The following is a 24,080-nucleotide window of genomic DNA, read 5'->3' on the forward strand; positions in this document are numbered from 1 at the left end:
TCATTACTGAAGTGACGTCTGTCTTTCATACTTACAAACCATAGGGTCCATTTGAGACCCCTTACTCATATATAATGCAGATTACATGTAATTTTTTCTTATTGAGTGTTATGTGTTCCTTATACATATTGATATGTTACTTCGGTGGTCTGACTTGTAAACATCTTCTGTATTTAGCCCTTGCATTTTACTGTTTCTCTTTCTGTGTAGAAATGCTTTAGTTCTGTTTCTTTTCCATGCTTCACTGCCAAGAACTAGGTCACAAAATTTCCCTCTGTTTCAGTTGAGGAGCTATATAGGTCCATATCTGATGTTGCAGTTCATTTCGGTATAACATGTGAGACAGAACTGTGACTTCAAGTTGTGCGTGTGTTGTCCAATATCTGCTTAGCATTTGTTGAAGAGAGTTAAGTTCTCCCCATTGTTAACTGCTGACAATTGATTAGGATGAGTTTTTGTCTGGATGTTCTATTCAGTGCACACACACATCCAGTGAAACAGATACACTTATGCATACACATACATAGGTTGTATGGCGTTGCCATGATGTCTTGACTACAATATATTTGTAAGCCAACCCAGGAAACATTTTGTCCACTGCTTTGCTCTTACTCTGATGTTTTACCTAGCCAAGGTGTTTTCTGAGTCTACAAATTTTAGGGCTGTCTTTCCTATCCTGTGAAAAATATCACTACATTATAATAGAAATTAAATTAAAGCTACGGACTGCTTTAATACTGGTGACATTTTTATTTTTTATTTTGCATTAGTTCTACTGATCCATGACCAGGAGATATCTTTCCATTTATTTATATCCATCTTAATTTTTTCTTCACCATTTTATAGTCTTCAGTATAAAAATCATTCACTTCTTTAGCTAAATTGGATAAGTGCTTTGGAAATCTGTTCAATGGGATGATGAAGCTGATTTTTTTTTTTTTTTTTTTTTTTTTGATGAAGCTGATTTTTGTGCATTGGTTTTGTGTCCTGTAATTTTATTGAATTCACTTATTAAATCTAATAGATTTTTGGTATATTAATCAGAGTGTTTTGTGTTAAAAAAAAAAAAATGATGCTGTCATATTCTTCCTGTCCAGCTCACGTGTCTGTTATCCTCTTTATCCATGCCTAAATACTAAGAGGAGTTCAGCAGCATGCTAAAAGCAGATACAAGACTCAAAGCAGGGAAGCCAGCCTGCTTACTCCTGGTCTTCATCCTCCCTGATCTCCTGCAGATCCCAGCTCACCACCCGACACTTTGTAGCACACTCCTCGATGTGGCCTCCCCTTCCTCTCTGGCCCCAACTCCAGTGGGTCGTGTAGCCCTTCTACAGCAATCTTCCTTCTACTCATCCTGTTTTCCCAGCCCCGACCACAGCAGTCAAGTCTGCTAGAAAATCAAGCAATGTAATGAAAAGCAGGTAGGCGAGTTTCTGGTCTTCACTCGTTTCTCGTCTCGTCCACATCCAGTCCCCAGCTTCATCCCCATTTGGGTAGCAGACTGCTTAGTGTGACCTCTCCTTACTTTCTGCCCTCGTTCTCAGGGGACTAAGCAGATCAGAGTAGAATACCTTGCTTTCCTTTCTCCTGTGGACCCACTTAGCCTTACCCCAGGCCATCCTCTTTTCCTAGACACATGTTTTTACCCTAAACCACAGTGGCCAAGTCTAGCAGAATCCCAGAGGAAGACCCTACCAGGCCTACCACTGCCACCAACCACATCCTTTTAAGAACCAGAGAAGGCAGCCGAAACCACAAAGATACCCTCCCAATAAAGACAAGGCCAGATCTCAGCACCTAGAATTATGACCATCACAAATTCAAATGCCTAGATGCCACCATAGAACTGTAACCAGTAACAGCCTGCACAATATGTATCCCTGAGAGCCCATCAACCCTAGCACAGTACGGAGGTTCAAGGGTTAGCCTCTGTGGTTGTTTCAGACCTTGTCTACCTTTGTGTTTGCTTGGCACCGCTTACTGATATTTGCTGGTGGTAGGAAGTCAGGAGAAACTCCGAAAACTACATTCTTTTTTCTTGATCCTGAAAAGCTAGAATAGTAGTTTTTTTATTTGTTCATTTGTTTGGGTTTTTGTTTGTTTGCTTTTGTTTTTGTTTGTTTGTTTTTTATCTTACTTGTTTTCTCTGTGTGGTGCCTGGAATGCTCACATTGTTGTAGCTACTACTTCCAGTCCTGTCTATGGCTGTCACCCTTTCAAAACGCTTGCTCTCTGTGCCTGTGGGAACAAGCTCAGTGAGCCAAAGACTGAGGTACATGAGTGTTTGGGGTATTCACGGACCAGCTGATGGAGCTCAGCAAGGAAAAGTGTTCCAAGAAGCTTGAGGGGACATTTCCTGATGGAGCCCACAGTGGTGCCGAGGGACCACAGCCTCTCCATCCTGGCCTCTTGCCACATATCAGCACCTCAGCTGGCACCTCAGTAATCGGGGACAAGTGGAAGAGAACGTGTGGGGGAGGGGGGTACATTATACACACAGCTGGGTAAAATATATGCTCAGTATGCTCTTACTTTCTCCCAGGGGGAAAATTGCAGGCTGGGATCAGGGTGGCTCTTGGCACCAGGTTTCCTTCCTGGGAGGAGATGTGACAGATACAATGAACCACTCTCTTACCATCTACGGTGTGTTAATTAGCAGGTGTGCCATTGCTGTTGTTTGTTCCACACTGCACAGAAACTTTTCTGGACTCACAAATTCCATCCAAGGAGTCATTGAGATTGATGCCAATGTGTGGCAGAGGCAGAATATTCCTGTTCCTTCTACTCATTGCAAAATTCTCTTCATTTTTATTAATATGTAGAATTTCAGGCACTTCACTTGTTAAGTTTAATGTAAGACCATCTACTGGTTAATTGATAAATACATTTCCAAACCTATCCAATTATTCCTCATTTGTATCTGTATGTATGTATATATATGTGTGTGTGTGTGTGTGTATATACATATATATATAATTCAAAAAATTTTTAACAAAGTTTCTGTTGAACATTATTGGTTGATTTTTCTGGCATCCCTGTGGGAAAGTTATAGACTCCTATTCCTATTATGCTTATTAATTTATACTGTAGCACATGATGTATTCTTAATTTGTATTGTACTTGCTTCCTCATCTTTATACCTTGATATGAGTCATTAAATGCTGACTGGATGTGTGATGGATGGATGGATGGATGCGTGGTTAATATTAAGCATAGAATAATTGTTTATGAACTTTCAGTTGGAACTGAAGGCACAGTTCACATGCAGAAAGCCCTGGGTTTGAATCTCAGTGGAGGGGAATGAGGGAGGAAGGGAGCAGGGGTAAGTGGGGAGGAAGAAAGGGAGAGAGGGGTGACAGCTGTGAGACCTTCGGTACATGCCCATCGGACTCAGGCCTTTCCACAGGTGATGCTAGTTCAAGTTGAAGGATTCCGGGTTTCCAGTTTCCCGGCAGTCAGGTGTTGCTGTAACATCCTTTAACCTCAGCAAGCGTGGGTTGGCTACTGCTAGAGGTGGCTTCTTGGGTTAACAGGGTAAGAAGCCTAGACCAATGCAGAAACACAGACTAGGAAGATCAGAACCGGAAAGAGAGTCCCAAACACTCCTGCCAGCCCTTTAGCGTTCAAGACTCACCACTTTTCCAGTCCCAGACCTTCACTTTGTGTATGGAACCAAAAGTACAATAGCACAAGTGGCTAGCATCGCTGTGTTCTAACCACCTTCTTTCTGTCTTTGCTTCCTTCCTTCTGGTGGTGGTGGCGGGGGAGGGGGGAGGACAGGGCCAGGTTGTTGGGAGGGGGGGGGGGTTGAGGGGGGTAAAGCACATTTCCCTGATGTGAGTTTCACTTTTGCTTCCTCACATCAACAATTTTCTTTAAAAAAAAAAATCCTTGCTGTAATTGCCTTCTGCTTGGTGTTGTTTTGAATGCTTTATTATTTCATATGGTAACTATATAAATAATCTGTCTGTTCTTGAACCAAAGATTGGTACTTAGAAAACAAGGAAGTGATGTGACCCCATGGTTTTTGCACTCGAGCAAAGATCCTCACTGTTGACTCTGTTTCTTAACAATTAAACTTTATTATACAACCCAACTATCTTACACAAGAGGGGAAAAAGATTAAAGGGAAAAAAGAGGTATCCGTTCCACAAGACAGATCCCTAGGTGTCTCTGGCCTGCGTGCTGGTCCAGCCTGTTTGCTGGTCCTTTTCCTGAGCTTCAGCTCGGTCCGAACCTGCTGCCTCCTCTCATCCTCCCTGCCTGTCTGTCTCTCACGTGCAAGGGCTGGTCTCCTCCTCCCATCAAGGGTTGATTAGAAACACAATAATCTGGGTGGAGTCCCCCAGTCTGCTTCCTGAATTCCAGGCTCAGGATGGCTCCACCCAGTCTATCTCAAGGTTAATCTCAGGGAGTATCCGTGGTGTGTCCAAGGGCAAAGCCCTCCAAGACTGCTTTCACCTGTGACAAAGCTTACAATCCTTCCCACACCTCACAGAGGCATGGGGTGCGTCGGGGTTTCTCCTGCAGGAGCACTGCAGAGGTGTGGAGAACAGCCATGCTTTCGCCTTCCCCAGCTCTGAAGGGTGACTCACTGCCGGTGGCTGGCGTACCTCTTAACTGTCTTATTTGGGACTTAGAAGACATTATCTCCAATCACTGTTTATCTTTCTTTGTAAAAGCCCACTCAGCCAGCTTCTTAAACCCTTTAAAGGTTATTGTTTTCCTCTCTTCAAGTAAACTGCAGCATACAATACATTCTCCACAAAAAATGCTAAATAATGTCTGTTGATAACATGCATCAATTTTGTTTCTACATTATGTACTAGGATGGCCAAACTATATACTTGGAAAAGAATCAGCAAGAAACCATCTTTGTAATCTTCAAAGAACTTAAAAGACAGTGGGGAAAATGTAGGCATATGGAAGAAATTATACAGAATGAAATAAAATAACCCTTACAGAAGAATAAGGTGATTGACACGAAGGGAGTGGATTTGTGTTGGTTTTTCCAGAAAGTAAGGTGCAGCTCAATAGATTGTTAAGTTGATACGAGTTACAGTAGCACGAATCCCTACTTTCCCTGAATATTAACCTTATCACGATTATCACTGTTTTCCTTTCAATTCCCACCATCATATAGCTGCAAAAGGCATCTCTGGAGAAACTTTTCTCTAATAACAATCATCATGTGCCATGCCCAGGTGAACAGAGTCACAATGAAACATCCATGTGGGCATTCACAAAGACGAGCATCTCTAGACTGGTTCCTAATAGACTGCTTGTCTGGCTAGTTTTGTGTCAACTTGACGCAAGCTCCAGTCATTTGGGAAAGGGAAGCGAAATTAAGCAAAAGGCCCCAGCAGATTGGCCCATGGGCAAGCCTGTGGAGCATCTTCTTAATTGACAATTGATTTGGGAGAGCCCAGCTCGACATGGGCAGTGCCAGTGCTGGGCAGGCAGTGTTGGGGTGTATAAGAAAGCAGGCTGAGCAAGCCGTGATGAACAATTCAGCAAGCAGCATTCCTCCATGGCCTGTGCATCAGTTCCTGCATCAAGGTTCCCAACGTGAGCCCCGGCCCTGACTCTCATCATTTTTTCTGCATGCTGCTTTGGTCATGGTGTCTTATCACAGCAACAGAAACTGATCACTGCTCTTTCCTCTACCTTTTAAATATCCATGACACTTTGTGAGAAGAAACTACTTCCATCTCCTCGGAGCTCTTACTGATCAACGGGACTTTAACTCTCTAACAGGAATTCCTCACTCTGAGGTGCAAAATATGTAGGAGAGGAAGAGACTGCAGGACGTAAGCACACACACGTGCTCAAGCCGAAAAAGCAGATGACTCACTGCCCATGGCTACACTTGAAGTCAGAGAAGGTGAAAGGAGAGCAGAAAATGACAGGGCCAGTGGCAGCCTGGAATCTAACAGTATGTATATATTTGGAGCCAATTTTCCGAGCTTTATTGAATCATAATCAATATTTTCAAAACAGCATTTCACTACTTAAGTCTCTATCTTGTGCCACGTTCTCAAATGTTCATTTTCTCCATGAAATATTTCCAAACCTAAGTTTTGTCACTGTTGGTGCCAACGTAGGTGTGATTTTTATATGAAAACATGGATCAATTCCTTCAAAAATATCAATTCTTGCTTTGTAAAGAGCTCCTGCTCAAACTATGGCACCAGCCAAGGACAATACATGCAGTAAACCTCGAACCCCTACACAGATCTAGCCAATGGACAGGACATTCTCCACAGTTGAGTGGACAGTGCAGATTGACTTTCACATGAACTCTGGTGCCCCATATTTGACCACATCCCCTGGATGGGGAGGCCTGGTGGCACTCAGAGGAAGGATAGCAGGCTACCAAGAAGAGACTTGATACCCTATGAGCATATACAGGGGGAGGAAGTCCCCCTCAGTCACAGTCATAGGGGAGAGGAGTAGGGGGAAAATGGGAGGGAGGGAGGAATGGGAGGATTCAAGGGATGGGATAACAATTGAGATTTAATATGAATAACTTCTCTGTCATCTCCAGCTGCTTCTCTCTCTCTCTCTCTCTCTCTCTCTCTCTCTCTCTCTCTCTCTCTCTCTCTCTCTCTCCTTTTCTTATTTAGTTTTTATTCACAATCACAAACTTAAGTCTACAACCCACCTAGACACAGAGGGGAAGGAGGAAAATACGGAACCCAAAGCTCTTCAGTGAGAGCAGAGATTACAGGGTCCTGAGAGCAGAGAGGGTTGGGGCACCCTCCTGAGCTACAGAAGAAATGGTCTGGTGGGTAAGATGCCCACAAGCCAAAAGAACTGGAGTTGTCCACAGTTGGAAATGGTGATCTTCTTGCTGGTCTTGCCATTCCTGGACCCCAAGCGCTCCATGGCTTCCACAATGCTCATGCCTTCTTCCACCTTCCCAGAGACCACATGCTTGCCAGCCAGTCTTGACAGTGCAGATATAAAACTGGGAACTGTTTGCATCTGGTCCAGCATTTGCCATGGACGACATGCCAGGACCTGTATGGTTCAGGATGAAGTTCTCATCCTCAATTTTCTCCCTGTAGATGGACCTGCAGCCAGTGCCATTATGGCAAGTGAATAATTATGTGAAAGGAGGAACCTTCTATCCAAATCCTTTCTCTGCAGTGCTCAGAGTATGAAAGGTTTCCACTGACTTTGGAACTTTGCCTGCAAACAGCTTGAAGGAAATGTGGCCCAAGGGCTCGCCATTGGCGAAGAACATGGTGGGGTTGACCACGGTTGCAGCAAGCGGTGACAGGGGACAGAGGTGTCTGCTAAGCATTTCAACTTCTTCTTAAGTAACAAGCAGACTCAGAGCTCTCCATACCAGACATGGTCCTAATAGAAAAGTTACATATAGAATATTCATGATTCCAAGAAAATCTTAGAGACTAAGGTTCCATAATATTTGCTTCTTCCATTTTTTTTCAATAAAGAGTTGTGTAGTATAACTAGAATACACACATACACACAAACATCTATGTGCATAGATATGTATATATTATTATATACATAATATGGAAATAAACAGAGGACTATGTGTGCAGGGGAAAGGATCTAAAAGGAGGGGAGCAAAAACATGGAAAAGGCTAAATATTACATGGTGTCTCTTAAATGTGAAACTTAACGTTAAATAAATATATATACATATATACATATATACATATGTATATATGTATATATATACATATACATATATACAGAGGGACTACTTAGGACGAGAAAGGGGGACAAAGAATAGGAGATGAAGCAAGACCTGGGGTGGATAATGAATATGAATAAAGCACAATATTATATATATATATGACACTGACAGTGGCATACATGAACTTATTATATGAATATATTTTAATTTCAACATCATTTAGCACTAGAAAAGATAAGTAATATTTGTGCCATATAAAAAAGAGGTTCACTGTAAAGCATAAAACTGTGTAAAAGATAATATGTATTTCAGAAAAAAAATGTATAACTTTCAGAAGTATTGCATATAATATTGTCATTTAACTGTTTGATTTGATGGCACACAGCCCACACTGCCTCTCTTCTCACACAGAATGGCAAAAAGATATCTAAAGACCTGTAGTGTTTCTTCTTTCCTTTTTCCTCCTATACTGTCCTATATTCATTCACATAGTAACTCTTTAAAAAATTAAGTGTCTCTACTAGTTATTTGGGCTAAAAAAAAAAAAAAAAAAAAAAAGACCCAATTTCTGCCTTCATTTAAAATGATAAATCAGAATTTTAATTAATCAAAATACATCACAGAGACATTAAATTTATTCTTGGGGTTCATCTGCAATTCTACTCTTTTAAAAGTAGCCAAATAAAAAGTCCTGAACAAAAAGTCATTGGTAACATTTTACCTAATTTATTGTTGCAGACCTTAAGGGAGAATAAGCCCATACCATCTGGCTTCTAACGCACCCTGAGAGCAAGGACTGCTTCTGATCCCCACAACGATTCCTGGAGTAGAAATCCAGATTAACTCAAAACTAAAGGATGCTTAGATTCAATCCTTTCTGAGAAGTCTGGTCATTGAAGTGACCCTTCGGTTAATAAGAAATAGGGCCTTTACATGAAACAAGAGAAAACCTGATCCAACGGTTTTCTCAGAATCCTTGGATCAGGTGCACTCCTAACATCTGATGTCAAAAACACATTAAGAGTAACTTTAAAATTCTGCACTGACTTTTAATTTTTTTTACATTTCGTATGATATCATAGTCATTTTAATTGAAAATCTTAGATCGTTCAATTTTACCGATAAAGACTCAGGAGACAGATACTGTGCTGAAAAGCCTGCTAGCTCAGAGAGGCAGAGAAAGTACCCAGCTGCCCTTCCTTCCCAGCTCACATCCCAGTGGACAAAGCCCAAAAGTCTCACTAGCTCAGCTGACTGCCCAGGAGGAAAAAGCCAAAAATCCCAAGGCCAAAGGGTTGTTAGCCCAAACCCAAAAAGCCAAAGACCAAGGATCTAAGGAGCTCAAGAGCTAGAGAGCTAAGCTAAAATCCCAAAAGCAAAAGCCTAAGACCCTTCTACTTCTACACACTGTCTTAAATACCCCTCAACTCAAACTCCCTCCTTCTCTTTAATCCCTGTCAGCTGGTTTCTTGCTCTGCCTCTTGACCTAGGCTTACCTTTATTAAATCCTGTGTACAGCAAGCTCTAGGATTAAAGGTGTGTGTAAGGTTGGCTGAACCATACCTTAATCACCTGTTGACAATAAACAGCAAGTTCTTGGATTAAAGGTGTGTTAGGGCTCTACCATAAAAAACAGGCATTTACATTTCAATCTCAGGGATCATACTGAGATCAAATATCCTGCAACCATATTAAGAACAGGATCCTCGGGAGCTGGAGAGATGGCTCAGAGGTTAAGAGCACTGACTGCTATTCCAGAGGTCCTGAGTTCAAGTCCCAGCAACCACATGGTGGCTCACAATCATCTGTAATGGAATTTGACACCCTCTTCTGGCCTACAGGTGTACATGCAGGTAGAGCACTGTGTATATAATAATAAATAAATAAATCTTAAAAAAAAAAAAAAAAAAAGAACAAGATCCTCACTCACTCAAGACACATACTGTGTTTGAATTTGACCTACAATGAACCCATGAAAAAGAAATCAAAAAAATTTACTTTAGAAACATGTGTACCATTTTAAGAGAGGAAAGGAGATGTTGCATCTGGCCTTTCTGTGTGTTATAAAAGCACGTTTTAAATCAGCTTTGGGACACATTTGTCTCTATTGATTACACGCTGCTAGACTGACATTGTCTGGGCTGCCTATGCTAGCCTATTGGTGCCTGATTCCCAAGGTGCTATAGTTCCTTGCCCTAGATGTGAATATTATTCATAAGGTTTATTTACTAAAAGATCAATAATTATGCATGTATTAAATTTGCATTATTACTGTTGTTAATGGTGCCCTTTAGCTGGCCACAGATTCCACTCGGCTGCTGAGGCTGCCATAGATGATAAACACTTCATTAGCAACCCTTAGGATGTCTGCATTGGATGCCATGTCCCAAGAGTACACTTGTGAATTACAGGGAACCTCTTTAGTGTTAGGGGTAAGTACATATTCCCTAGAGGTTTCACCAGAGTTCTGTTCTGGGTGCCACAAACCCTACCACTAAATATGTTTTCCCCACTTAAACACTTCTGTGTAGAGACGGCATGTCATAATTGTTCCCAGGACAGGGCATAATGCAACTGCTGTGATGGGTCTTTGGCTGAACTAATCGGCAAGATGGAGCCTACCTTCAGCAGATTTTGAAGCACTAATGAACCACACTACACAAAAGAATAAAAAATAGATGCATCAAGGGGAGAAAATACAAGTCCAGAAGAGGTTTCTTGTCTTTTAGATTCTATAGAGTAAAAACAGGAGGAACTATATTTTATTGGCTGAGTCTAAAGCTTCTACCTTCTATGTGTAATATATGTTAGGTTCAGGGACAGAAAAACACTGGTGCCAAATTTTTCAAAGCAACTAATTTGTGCATAAAAATTATGCAGAGGGAGACGAAATCAGCTAGCTGTCCTTACAATCAGGCAGTTGTGCATGTAAAACAGGTAATGGCACATTTTGCACTAGCAATTACCTTTCTTGCACCTGTGAGTGCCTGTTTTGCATACGTAAGTCCCTGTTTATTGTATCTAATGCTGCCACCTCAGCTTCTTTAGGTAAACTTTATGATTTTACTAAATGTCATTCCCAAACAAGGAAGGTACATTTCTATGGTGAGTTTACGTGTATACATGCACGTGTGAGTCTGTGTGTGCGCGCTTTTTAAATAACTGAGAAATGTATACTAACTTCATTTGATTTTAACTACTGTACCTTGCAGAGCTGTTTCTCAATGACATAAAATATTTCATTTCTGTTTTATGACATAAATGTCTAATGTCCTGCTGCCAAGATGTATCAATCAAATCAAAGGTTCCAATTTAATACTATCCAGGTGCCAGGATGATGAGAGGGGGAATGATATTTCGATTCAGAGTCAACCAACACAGAAAGTCTTTGCCATTGCTCGCAGCAGGCTCCTCCATACACCTCTTTGAGAGCCATCACTTCATGGCTCCTGAAGTAGAATGTGCCACTTCCCACAATGCCCCGAGTTTCCCCCTTTATATGTGTACATCTTTTTCAAATTGTTACTTACAAAAGAAAAGAAAAATATCCAGATCATGGGATCCCTTAGGATAGGCATCATGAACAATTAAAAATCTGCCATATTTCAAGGGCACTTCACAGCTTTTTGTTAAATTGACACAAACTCTCTCATCTGTTTTTCTAGCCTTCTCACTTACGGTAGCTATCACACTTCTTACCAGCCCATTATTTATCATTAAATATCCAAGAGGGTGTGTGAGGCATGATCAGTCCAGCAGACCACACCTAAAGGAACATGTCTAGAAAGAAAATTTCAAGCAAGGCATCCAACTGGATTTCATTACTTCCCAATTTCATGGTGACTAGCATACTATATGTATCTATCTTCAATTCAGTCAACTGCGTAAGGGAAGTTCACATTCATGGGCAGATTTCAGATCCAATAATGATGCTATTTCAAAAATCAAAGCATTGAAAGACACAATTCCTCTTGAATTCCTAAAAGAGACCCCCACAAGTTATGTTACGATTATGTAAGGATATCAGAACACTAGGGCTTCCCACAAGGATGGATTTCTCTGCAGAGTTATGGAGATGTTATGCACGGTGAGGAAGAATTGTATAGTTATGTGGTATAGAGGAAACTACAAAGCGTGTGTGTTTACTAACCAAACAGTAAAAGGAAGGAGATGAAGAAAGAGAAGGATAAGAAAGAGCAAGAGGAGGAGGAGGAAGAGGAGGGGAAGAGGAGAAAAAAGTATTTATTTATTCTTAGTACTTAGTCCAAGAGGAAAAGATCGGACATAGTTTGCCTTACCTGTTGATCAAATTCAATTTTCTCCATATAGAGGCTTATCTTTTATATCAGGGGTCAGCAAGGTCTTTCTGTAAAGGGCCATATGTGTCTGTTGTAAAAAGGCAGTTCTGTCATCGTAGAGAAGGAAGGAGCTAGTAGTATGGACACACCTTGTTCAAGAAAACTTTAACTTAACAAAACACGTAGTCAACAAGACTTGGCTCACAGGGTCTGGTGTGCTAGCACTTGATTTAAATGAAATGTAAAACAAAGAATATTTTACAAGTTTTAACAAAAATAGTATCTATCAAGGTGAGAGTAAATGTTGACCAGAGTCGGTTTCTTCTCTTTCCTCCCTTCTTCATGGCAGCCTTGTTTTGACTGAGTTGCACCTGTGGTCAGGTTTGAGCTCCCAAACTCATGTTTCTTCCTTTCCTGCTTGGCATTATGTCTTTTATTTATTTTTCTTTCTTTCTCTCTCTTCTCTTTCCTTTTTAGATACTAGGAATTAAACAGGGCTTGAAGCATGATTGTCAAGCACTCTGTCTGAGGTAGAGCAAAGACCACTGATTTTTTAAAACTTCTGTATTAGGAGTGAAGGTGTGGTTGTAGCCACATGTGCACATGAGCACACATGTGTGCGCACAGGCGTGCATTCGCACATGCTATATAGCACATGTATGGAGATCAGAGAGCAACATGCAGGTGTCAGCTCTCTCCTACAGTATGTGGGTCCTGGGAATCCAACTCAGGTGGTCAGGCTTTGTAGCAAGCCTCTTCCCAGCTGTTCCAACCCTCCAGCCTGCAAATTTGAAACCACTTTGTATAAACTTTAGTCCAGTTGCTCTTTGATGCTCTACAAGTCCTGATTAAAACCTTCTTCAACATACCAATCTGACTGAGCATCCTTGAATGCTGCGCTTTGAGATTCCACAGTCACAGCTCCACTAGTTCATCCTTCTTCACTCTTGGCTTTGAACTCTTGCCTTGATGGAACCTATGAACTGTAGCATGGGTAGTCTGGCACGCAGTAGCCACTTTTCTAATTATATGAAGTGTGTACACATGTGAGGATGTGTACACATGTGTACATGTGCGTAGAGACCACTCTCTCCAGAACTACTACCCACTCTGTCACTGAGTGCTGTTCCTGATACCAATGAAACCCACTAATAGCATTTCAAACCTCTCTCCTGCCTAAAGTCTCTCTTTGCCATGGGACTTTCATAGATTAACATCATCAGGTGGAAAACTAACTGGCTCCGAAGCTTCTGCTCTGAATGGATAACCTTATTTCTCCTTAGATGTATGTCCTTATTCAGAGCAGAGCTCCAGGCTGCCTTCAGGAAGGAAGCACTAGACCACAACCACTCAGCAGCAGCAACCATGTCCAAACCTCTACTATCCCCTATGGAAAGAGGCAGTGGATAGCTAAGGACACAAACAAACAAACCACAACAGCAACAACAACAAAAACCTTTGGTTAGGAAATCTAGAGAAGCACATAGGAATTTAGTGAGTTATATTGCCATTAGAACAAACCAGACATTTTGCTTGGTTGGCTGGTTTGGGTTTTTTGTTGTTGTTGTTTTTGTTTTTTGTTTTTTCTGTTTTTCTTCTTCTTCTTCTTCTTCTTCTTCTTCTTCTTCTTCTTCTTCTTCTTCTTCTTCTTCTTCTTCTTCCTCCTCTTCTTCTTCTCATCCTCCAACTGCACTGAGTGCCTCCACGGGAGAGCTGTTCTTTCCTCGGCACCTTCCACTTCCACAACAGGAGCATCTTCTTCTGGTTGGTATGACATTTCTCTTGTGCTATATACCAAGTGACAAACCTTCATCATCCAAACACACGACCAGAAACAAGAGAGAGAAAACATAGAAGAGTGATCTGCTAGTGTTCTAGGCTTGATCACAAACACCACAGACCATCAGAGGACTTAAATAGTAGAAATTTATTTCCGAGTCCTAGAGACTAGCATTCCCAGCATTCAGTGTACTCTTCCCTGTGTCTATGCACCCAGATCTCTGTCCTCTTAGAAGAAAATCAGTTTGACTGGACTGTAGCTCTCTTTAACTTAGCTACCTCTTAACCAATCATTTCCATGTACTGCTGAATTCCAAGGTTAAATTATTAGGATGTCAACATGTGAAATTGGAAGGAAGGGAATAGAAATTAGCCCATAACAACTGGGATACATGACAGCCACAGGTCTGAATGCCTTCTTCCTTCACAGAGCAAAAGATCCTTAGGGAAACCCCCATTTAATTCAGAATACCCTTTGCCCATAATTGCCTATGACCCTAAAAGCTACACACAGAGGTCCATTCCTTTCAGTCAAGCTGGCCAAGATGTGTTCCTTGGTAGCTGCATAGCTTTCCTGTTCACTTCTCTCTCCCTGACGATCCGGCTGCAGTGTTTTGTTGTTGTTTGCTTCTTTTAATTTTCAAACAATGAAAGATTTTAGAACATTTTAAATTCTGGGTCTATTGGAAGCTCCCCTTTTCCACAAATAGTCGGCTTGTGATCTTTTTGTTTCCAGTTACATATGTCTGACTTTTTTTTTAGATCCAAATGCTCTTTGATTTACATAATTTCTACTACTAGAAAATTTTATCTACTTTGTTATCACCCCAACTTCATTTTTCTCTCCCCAAATTCTTGTCTAGGGTAGAATTCTAAAATAGCTCCCCAATTACTATCCTGCTATACCTATCCTGAACTACAGCCTCCCCTTTACAGTACTATACAGAAGAGGAAAGTGCCTGAATACAATGGCTGTCACACTTGAGATTTACTTATGGGAAATGGCCACCATGGGAGAGAGATGAAATTCTGCAAGTATAACTCTGGTACCTCTCAATTAATCAGCAAGGACATTGCTCTGGGAGGACTGAGCTAACCAAAAAAAATGTCTCCACTACAGGCTCTAAAGAAGGAAGAAGCTCTCAGGATAACAGATGTCAGGACATGAAGTTTTCCAAAACTACAGATGCACAGAAGAGAATTCATCAGATGAGATCAGAGCCTCGTCTGATCTCTAAACTACAGTGTCATTGATCAAATGAATACATCTAAGCCATTCCTGAACTCCTAAGATATAGAACTGTGGGGGGAAAATGGGGTTTTTCATAGCTTAAGTAGGTTATAGCTTGTATTTTTAAAGATTTGTTTATTATGTATTCAATGCTCTGACTGCATGTACACTTGCACAATAGAAGAGGGCACCAGATCTCATTATAGATGGTTGTGAGCCACCACGTGGTTGCTGGGAACTGAACTCAGGACCTTTGGAAGAACAGTCAGTACTCTTAACCTCTGAGCCATCTCTCCAGTCCAGGCTATAGTTTATAAAGCAGTGCATATTGTTAAGGGATAGCCAAAAGAAATATTCTCAACAATAAAACCCTACTGGAGGCATCACCCACCATTCCTGACTTGAAGTTATACCTCAGGACAATAATAATAAAAACAGCATGGTACTGACATAATAACAGACATGCTGGTCAATGGAATAGATTTTTGACAAAGATGCCAGAAATACAGGGAAAAGATAGCTGGGATGGTGGGCTGGCTACGTGTAGAAGGATAAAACTAAATTCTTTCCTCCCAGTCTGCACAAAACCCAACTCCAAACATGCCAGTGGCCTCAGCATACTATCTAGTCCCCTAAACTGACAAAGGAGGGCACAGAGGACACATTTCAAATTAAAGACTTTGAGCATCACTCTGATAGTACACAAGATAAGATTCACCAGAAACAAAGGGATCTTAGGAAACTCAAAAGCTCTCGTACAGTGATGGAAACCATCAGTGCTGAGGAGGCAGAGCGCATAATGGGGAAACGGTCCTTGGTAGCTTGGTGTTCTTTTGGTTTCTTTGACCAAGCAATATATTGGTCAAAAAATTGGTATCTAGAATATAGATAGATAGATAGATAGATAGATAGATAGATAGATAGATGAAACAATCCAATTTAAAAATGGGCTTTGGAACTAAACAAATAGCTTTAAAAAGAAAAAAAAATCACAACTGACAAAGGAATATTGTAAAAAAAAAAAAAAGTGTTTAGCATCCTTGGCTATCATTGAAATGCAAATTAAAACTACTTTGAGAATTCATCTTACTCTAATCAGAAATCAAATCAGGAAATCAGGAATCCAAATGCTGATGTAAAGCATTTGGATGTAAAGCAAGGCAAGCCTTTATTCACCATTTCTGGGAGTGTAAGCTGGTATAGCCACTGCAGAAATCAGTGTGCCAGGCTCTCAAGAAGCTAGAAATAGATCTGCCATATGGCTCATCTATACCATCCCTGCACCTATTCGCACAGGTCATTACAGCATGCTAGAATAGATTGTTTATCCATATTTATTGTTTTTTGATTCACAATAGGAAACTGAAACATTCTTGATGTCGATTGATGGGTAACGAAAACACAGTACATATACACAATATAATTTATTCAGCTGAAAGAAAGATGAAATGTGCGGGTAAATGGGAACAACTGGGGAAACACCACACTGAGTGAGTGACCCAGATCCAGGGCGGGATCTCGCATAGTATCTCTGACATGTGTATCCCAGCTTTGAATCTTTATGTTTCTATTTTTTAACTTGAAGTACCTATAAAATTCAGAAAAATTTAAAGGGGCTATGAGAGAAAGGGGACACATTAAAAGAGTGAAGATCATAGAATACACATGGTATGAAGAGGAAAAAGACATAATTTGATGATGGGGTGACATGAGAAAGAGGGTGAAAGGTAAGGGCAAAGGAGTAAGGAAAAAAATAATTAATAGTCGGATATATTTTTTAAAAGCCATGTGGAGACCTACTATTATATAAGCTTCTTAAGTGTGTGTGTGTGTGTGTGTGTGTCTGTAATTCTTCTCCCAGATGCTATATATTTTCAAACAAAAAAGCTCAGTGGGCAGAGTGGGGTACCTCCTTTTTACGAGCTTGTCACCCCTCCAAAGAATGAAAACAATACAAACTATTGTCATTGCTTTAAGTTACCACCAGTGCTTGCTGGATAGACTTGATTCTTGAGAGCACCACGTACCCTTACGACTCAGGACATACAAAAATAAAGACCTTACTGACTTGGAAATTTCCTGGAAGGTGCTAGACAGACTCAAGTGAGAAAAAGGCCAGCAATCTTTCCCTGCTATGAGCTCTGCAACAATGGGCAGCCTGGGCAGAGATGCCCATTCATGTAATAATAGCATCAATGCTGTGGAGCTAAGTAACCACTTTCTATATATGTAAGGCCCACTCCACAACATGAAACTTGTATGGCATTCTGAAGCTAACGGAAAAAAAATAAATCTGTGGCTATGGAGGTCATGGATCTTAGGGCAGAACCTCCTAATGTTTTGCTAAACAGAAAGTTTTAAACTGCCTTCTAAGTACAGACCTTTATACCCATAGAAGTATACAGCTCTCAACCCTCATCAGAGAAACTTCTTTTTGCCATAGAAAGCAGTTAATATGGAGAATTCCGACTTGTGCCAAGGGCAGAAATCGCTCCGCATTAAGAAGAACAACTACACCCCACCATCTCACCCTAAGAGTGAAGGAACACCACGAGGAGTCATTGATGACTCTAAGGGTCAGGGGTCAGGAACTGGTGTGAACGGATGCCTTCCGTGAATGTCAGAACCATTTCACTCATGAACTACAGCAGCTGTGGTTGCCTGAACAAGGCATCCAAAGGTATAAAAGTTCAAGCAGGTCAAAATTCTAGCATGTATGGGGAGGAGGCTCACTGGGCCCCACATGAGGAAGTGGCACTTGAGGTCTGCTGAGGAAGGAGATCAGTTTTCCTCAAGCGTATGGTCACTAGTGAGTTGCCCATACTCTAGTGGATTGTGCAACGTTTGTACACTTACAGGCGGCATTGATTGGATTCAGTGAGTTATTCTTTCTTTAAAGTCATAAAGTTGCGGGGAGGAGGAGGACACAGTGGGGATAAGTCCAGGAAAAACTGGAGAAGGGGAGTTTGGGGTAGAAGTGATCAAAATGCATTGTATACAAGTATGAGGTTCTCAAGGAATTAATAAATATAATTTAAACAAAGTCATGAGCACGGTCTATGCCTTAGTCCTGATTTGTTACCCACCAGTGAAACCCAACATTCTCTTTTGAGACGATAGTGGTCCTTCTGAAGTTTTCAAAATTGAATGAGAGGCTCAAGGTGATGATTTAGTTCTTTTCCCATAGTCACTTTATTTATCAAACTTCTCTTGGAAATTTGAGGGGTTTTCCCCTAAAGAATAAAAAAAAAAAAAATGCATACATGTGTATAATCTTTGATCGTATTCATCCTACTGTCCCCCTTTAGCTCTCTCTCATTCCATTTCATCCTGTGATGCCATGTATTACTGACTAGGTCCTAGAAACATTAGCTTTTCCAACTCTGCAAACCCATGTCTCTATGGTTGTTTTATTCTTGTCAAAAACCAAACCAGTCAAACACACATGCACACATAAACACACACACACACACACACACACACACACACACACACACACACACACACCAGTAGTAGCCCACCACAAGGGCCGATATTCTCTTAAGTCCTTCTGCCCAGAGCTGCCAGCTAGCTCAGTGCAAACACAGTTAGCCACAGAAGTTACCATTGATGACAATATCAAATTTATCAAATTTGTAGTTCAGGAGTAGCCAGTTTTGCCAACTGCTTTTTAAGTTTCAAGCCTTGGACAAATGGCTGAGGTGCCTGCTTAACATATCAAAGTAGACCTGGTCTCTGGGTTCTCCCGGCATCGCTCACTCCTACCTGTTACAGGCCCTGGCTGGCATACCCTGCCCTCTATCCTGCCCTCTCCACCCCAGCGGCTCAGCTGCCCTTCCTTCAGCCTCTCTTCCCCATATAATCTAGACATTTTGGTAACTTGCCCTTTGTGTCCCTTTGGCCTCCTGGCTGCTGCACTCGGTTCCTCTCTCCCTCCTCTCCCTTCCCCTCCAACCCTAAATGGCCCAGCTTATCCTGGTCATGTCCATTCTGGACTCCCCGAGAAGGCTCTGGCTCTGGCTATACCCTTCCTATTATCTACAATAAACCATACCTAGGAGCAGTCAAGTTCCTTCTTTCCTTTTCTTTTTTTCTTTCTTTCTTTCTTTCTTTTTTTTTTTTTTTTTTTTTTTTTTTTTGTGCTGTACAAAGGGCTATTGGGGGAGGGGGGGATCAATCCTTCTTGACCGTCTTGCTCATGGCTTCCAGCACGTTGCTCAGCTCCTCCCACTTCCTGTGGGAGTGGATGTTTATGCCCACCCTCTTCCTGATGAACTTGAGTGTCCTTGGACACCTTAAGCAACTCCAAGGCTACACTTCTCCCTGAGCATGCCCTGCAGGAACTTGTTGTGCTTGGTGAGGTCCCCACTGTGCCTCGGCTTGCTGGCGCCCTTTTGTCACTTTGCGGTCCTTGTTGAGGCCCACAGCTATGGGGTAGAACAGGACCATGGCTGCTGTTCTCCGATGGCACTATCTTGTTGAGTTCCTTCAAAAAGAAGCTTAGGGTTCGGTTCGGTTAAGGTTACGTTGGGTTTTGCTTCTCTAAAATTCAAGATACGTTAAGCAATCTTCTTCCATATTATAACATCGTCATTTCATGGTCATTGGTATTCCATGGTAGAGGAAAACAGAGTAAGGAAACAAGGAGTTAACTGCTATAACAGCAGTGACACACATCACTCCCAATCACTGGATAGGCCTGGGCACGTGACACAAATACAAATGAGAGGGAGGCAGCTAGATTATTCGCTGACCACAACCCCTGCTACAGGAGTGCTTAAACCTATGCGCTTGGTATGCTTTCCTAGTCATCTCATTGTGCATTCCATTTAAAAATGGAAAGAGGTGGGGGCAGGGATTTTAGGAAAAAGAATCAGGAGGCAAGCAGAGCAGAACAAAGGATCAAGAGGATAAAAGGACAAAAGCCAGAAGCAGCTTATCTGCATCTTGTGAATGCCCATCTGAAGTGAATTTATTTCCTTCAGGAATTGAACATCTCCATGTCTCCCGAAGAGTCCCCGCGGTTAGTGGTCTCCTTCAGTGCACTGAAGAATTATTGAAAAATTCAAGGCATGCTTCACTAGAGCACCGTGACGTAAGGTTAATTTGATGCGCCAGCATAGAGTTTTATGGATTCACCTGCATGAAGCGCTACACTTGGAAGGATGAGATTGTGTGCCACAGTTCCACTTCAGCATTTATAAGATAATGTAAATAATGGCTGCACAGGGTTCTCATGTAAGAACAGTTGTGATAAATATCAAATTGAACTTTCAGCAAATCACAAGGGCTCTGTACATTTGGACGTTTCTCTTTGGATAAAGCCAACAGAAGCTCTCGTTTTCAATGTGTGGCTCACTTCAGTAAGTTTCCTCCTGTTTCAGACTGGATTTAAATAATACCCAAAACTTAGAGCAACAAGAAAAAAAAACATTACCCAACTATCTTAGTATTATTATCTGTATAACTAGAATATTTATAGAGCACAACTTTTTTCTGAGTTCTTTTGAGTTTTCTGTTTGGTCTATTATGGGCAAAATTAAAATTCTATTGCTTCACAGCCTAAGAATAGTTAATGATGACATACTTACCAAAAAACTCCTATACTAAAATTCAAGATCACATATTTTTAATGCCAGAGGTGTCACTAACTAGTTGTATAAATTCTAGCACGTGCCTCCCAAGTCTCTGTTCCTGAATTCCTTCATACTTAGCCTAAAAATATCTGTGACTCTTAATGCCTCCCATAAGAGTCTGCAAAAGTTTCTGTGTTGGAGCATTTAATGGTCACCCAAGGTTCAGGTCCCAGGAATTTATGCAGAGTACTTTCTATGACAGAGGGTATTTTACACAGCTGGTTAAGGTTAGGAGCCTTGAGGTAAGATGAGTACCATGCAGAATCCAGATGACCCCAATTGTGTAAGCCTCAACATCTGTTAGAATTTCTCCAACTAGAGGAAAAGAAGCGAGCAAGGAAGAGCAAAGGGAAAGTGGGAACGATTCCATCTGTGACGGATTTGATCCATCCTCACTGGAGTTGGGCCCATGATAAAGTGTAAGAAACAGACACTAGCCCTCAGCTGCCATTAAGCAAAAAGGAGAACCTTAGGTCTGCAAATGAGAAGGAAATGAATTGGCTTGGCTTAGAAGGAGATGCTCCCCAGGGTCTCCCCAGAAGCTGCACCTTGCTCTCAGCCTTGTGCCACTCAAGCCAGAAAAGTAAGTGGAGCCAGGTATGACTTTTCACTACACTACTACCAGCTAATAAATCTAGGTTGCTTCCAACTATATTTGTGAATTTGCTGTCATTATGATAGAAAATTACTACGCTGTGCAATCAATACAGTATATGTGTGAATGTTATAGATAGTCCATGCATTAACCGAATGGTCTTTTGCACTTTATATGAACTATGACATAAAACAGTATTTAACTATAAACAATGTCATACTATTGCCTAAAACATTGATATAATATATATTTAATAACAAATATGTCAAATATACTATTTGTTTTATTTGTGGCTTTTGTATTTATTTGTATTATTTGTAGCTCCAAGCTACAATGTATTTGAAAAAGTGTATTTGACATATTTGTTATTATTTTAGTTATCATAGTAATGTCTAGTCAGATCATCTGATTGTAACTACATCTAGTCCCTAGCCCAGCTCCATACTGAGTCAAACTGAGAATATTTTTTTTAATATGTGGTCCCAGGAATCTATGCATAGTACTTTACATGACAAACTTCACAATTATGTAATATTAAATGAATGCTAGAGACATTGCTGCACTACCCAAATAATTCCGTGTTGGTTATATACCTACTTCTAATTGTCTATTTACAGGAGGAAGGGGGGGAAGATAAAATAGAGTTAAAAGGGGAAACTTGAGTGGAAACCAATTATAGTGCAGTACAATAATAATTCCACAGGGCAATACAAGTAAGCTGTAGTGACAGATGACATAAAGAGGATTTCAAATTTAAGAAAAGCAAAGGATCCCAAGATTACCATGTGTTTTCAGTATCTGGATAGACAGAATATGGTATCCACAAGGACATTTTAATGTACAAGCAAGTTTATACACACATTTATGCAAGATTGTGAATATATCTGCATTAGTAGGAGAGACAAAGTTTATTCAGACCCAAATTCCATAGTGTCCATGGGTGATCTAAAATATTCATGAAAACGTTTATTACTATAAACTCTAGTTAGCCAGATATTCCCATCAAGACAGTGATTGTAATGATGCTGTGTTTATCATTAGGTGGTTGTGAAAGAGTAAAAAGCTTTATAACAAAGTATGGACAGCTTCAGTGCACTCGTTTTCCTGATATCTGTTGAAATTCCTCCCTTTCATGAATATACACCCACAGTAAGGATTCATGGGGCTGACAATTTGGCTCAGAGGTATATATTGCTCAGCAAAAAAAAAAAAAAAAAAAAAAAAAAAAATCTACATTGACTCTCCATCACCAAAAGGCAAACTAACAGCTATACACATTATGTATAAAAATATTGCTTAATAGAATTATAATTCAAGCCATAAAATGTAGGTTTTGTAGGTTTTGAACTCTCTTTCTCTCTGTGTGTATGTGTGTGTGTGTGTGTGTGTGTGTGTGTGTGCAAGCATGCACACCAGAATGGACTTATGCATACCATATCCATACTTTTTTTCAATAGCAACCTAATCTCGAGGGTAGTAAAGGAGGTCCTGTGAGAACTTCATGAACTCGTCCTCAGCACAGCACCTGCCCTGACATAGTTACCTTCCATTTGACCTTATGTTTTAAAGGTCTTGGCATCATCTACCTCATTACAGCCTTTAAGGGACATACTCAAACCCTACCCATGCCACACAGCTTTCCTGGGGATATTTACAAGTAACAGTACCCAGTGTTCATGAAGAATTCATAAGCAGCATCAAGCAGATCTGAAAAAAATTGACTCATAGTAAACTACAGCCCAGTGATGAGCACCAGACTACAAAATGATAAGAGGAAAAGTTGCCATAGTAAAGAAACCTAGGTTTTTAAAATAAACTCAAATATTTAGCATGTACCAGAAGCTCCTAAAATCATTGTATAACTTCTTCTCATTCTGAAGAAGCAGACCAAAGGAGGTCTCAAGACCTTAAAACTGCAACTACATAATATGATTCCTTCCGAAACATGGTGATGATTATGTAGCATGTTGACAAAGGCACAGAATAGTTTTTTAAATGTATCCACACATATCCCACGGATATAACCAGTCGATTTGTCATCATGACCCACAGGCCTATGATGCACAGGCAAGGCCACTGGGAAGGGAAGTGGTTGAACATATCAGTTACTCTTGGGTTTGCTTACGGAGACACTCGGAGAAGACGCAGACAGTTTTGAGGTCCTTCCTACATGTAAATGATATAATTGTTTTTAGTTGGACATAGATCCTATCGGAGCAGATGTGTGAGAGAGAGAGAGAGAGAGAGAGAGAGAGAGAGAGAGAGAGAGCACCTGCATGTTTGCTGCACTCCTGCTCTGTAGAGTGGCAGTGGGAAACACCCACAGTAACAGTCTGGATCTCTTACTTTCCTGATGGCATGGGCCCAGACTGCCACTCTTCTGTTATACTTGCACACTTTCCTTTTCCTTTCCCTTTCTATTCAGAGATTTTTCTGCGTTTTTTACATGTTCTTACTCCATTAAAACAGACACTTAAATAAGCACTGGTGAGCATCTTATTGCTTCCTCTCAAGAGCATGTTCACAGAGACTGCTCACCCATCATGGTGGTGTCCAAAAGCAGGTCCCAGTGCGGTACTGGATGTTAGATTTCCAAATCAGACTTACAAGTTATCATTCACATACTGTGTGCATATGTGTCTATTTAATATATGTGCGGAAGCTGAGGTCAACTTTGGGCATCACACCTCAGGAGCCATCCATCCACTTGGATTTTGAGCCAGTGCCTGTGCTTGGGTTGGGGCTCTCTGATTTAGCTATGCTGGCCAGCAAGCCCCAAGGACCCTCCTCAGTGTGTCCCACAGGCACTGAAATTAGAACCAGGCAGCACAGTACCTGCTTTTTTAATGCGGGGCTTAGAGATGGGGCT

The sequence above is a fragment of the Acomys russatus genome, chromosome 22 (assembly GCF_903995435.1).
Source record: "Acomys russatus chromosome 22, mAcoRus1.1, whole genome shotgun sequence".
In the NCBI taxonomy this organism is placed as follows: Eukaryota; Metazoa; Chordata; class Mammalia; order Rodentia; family Muridae; genus Acomys; species Acomys russatus.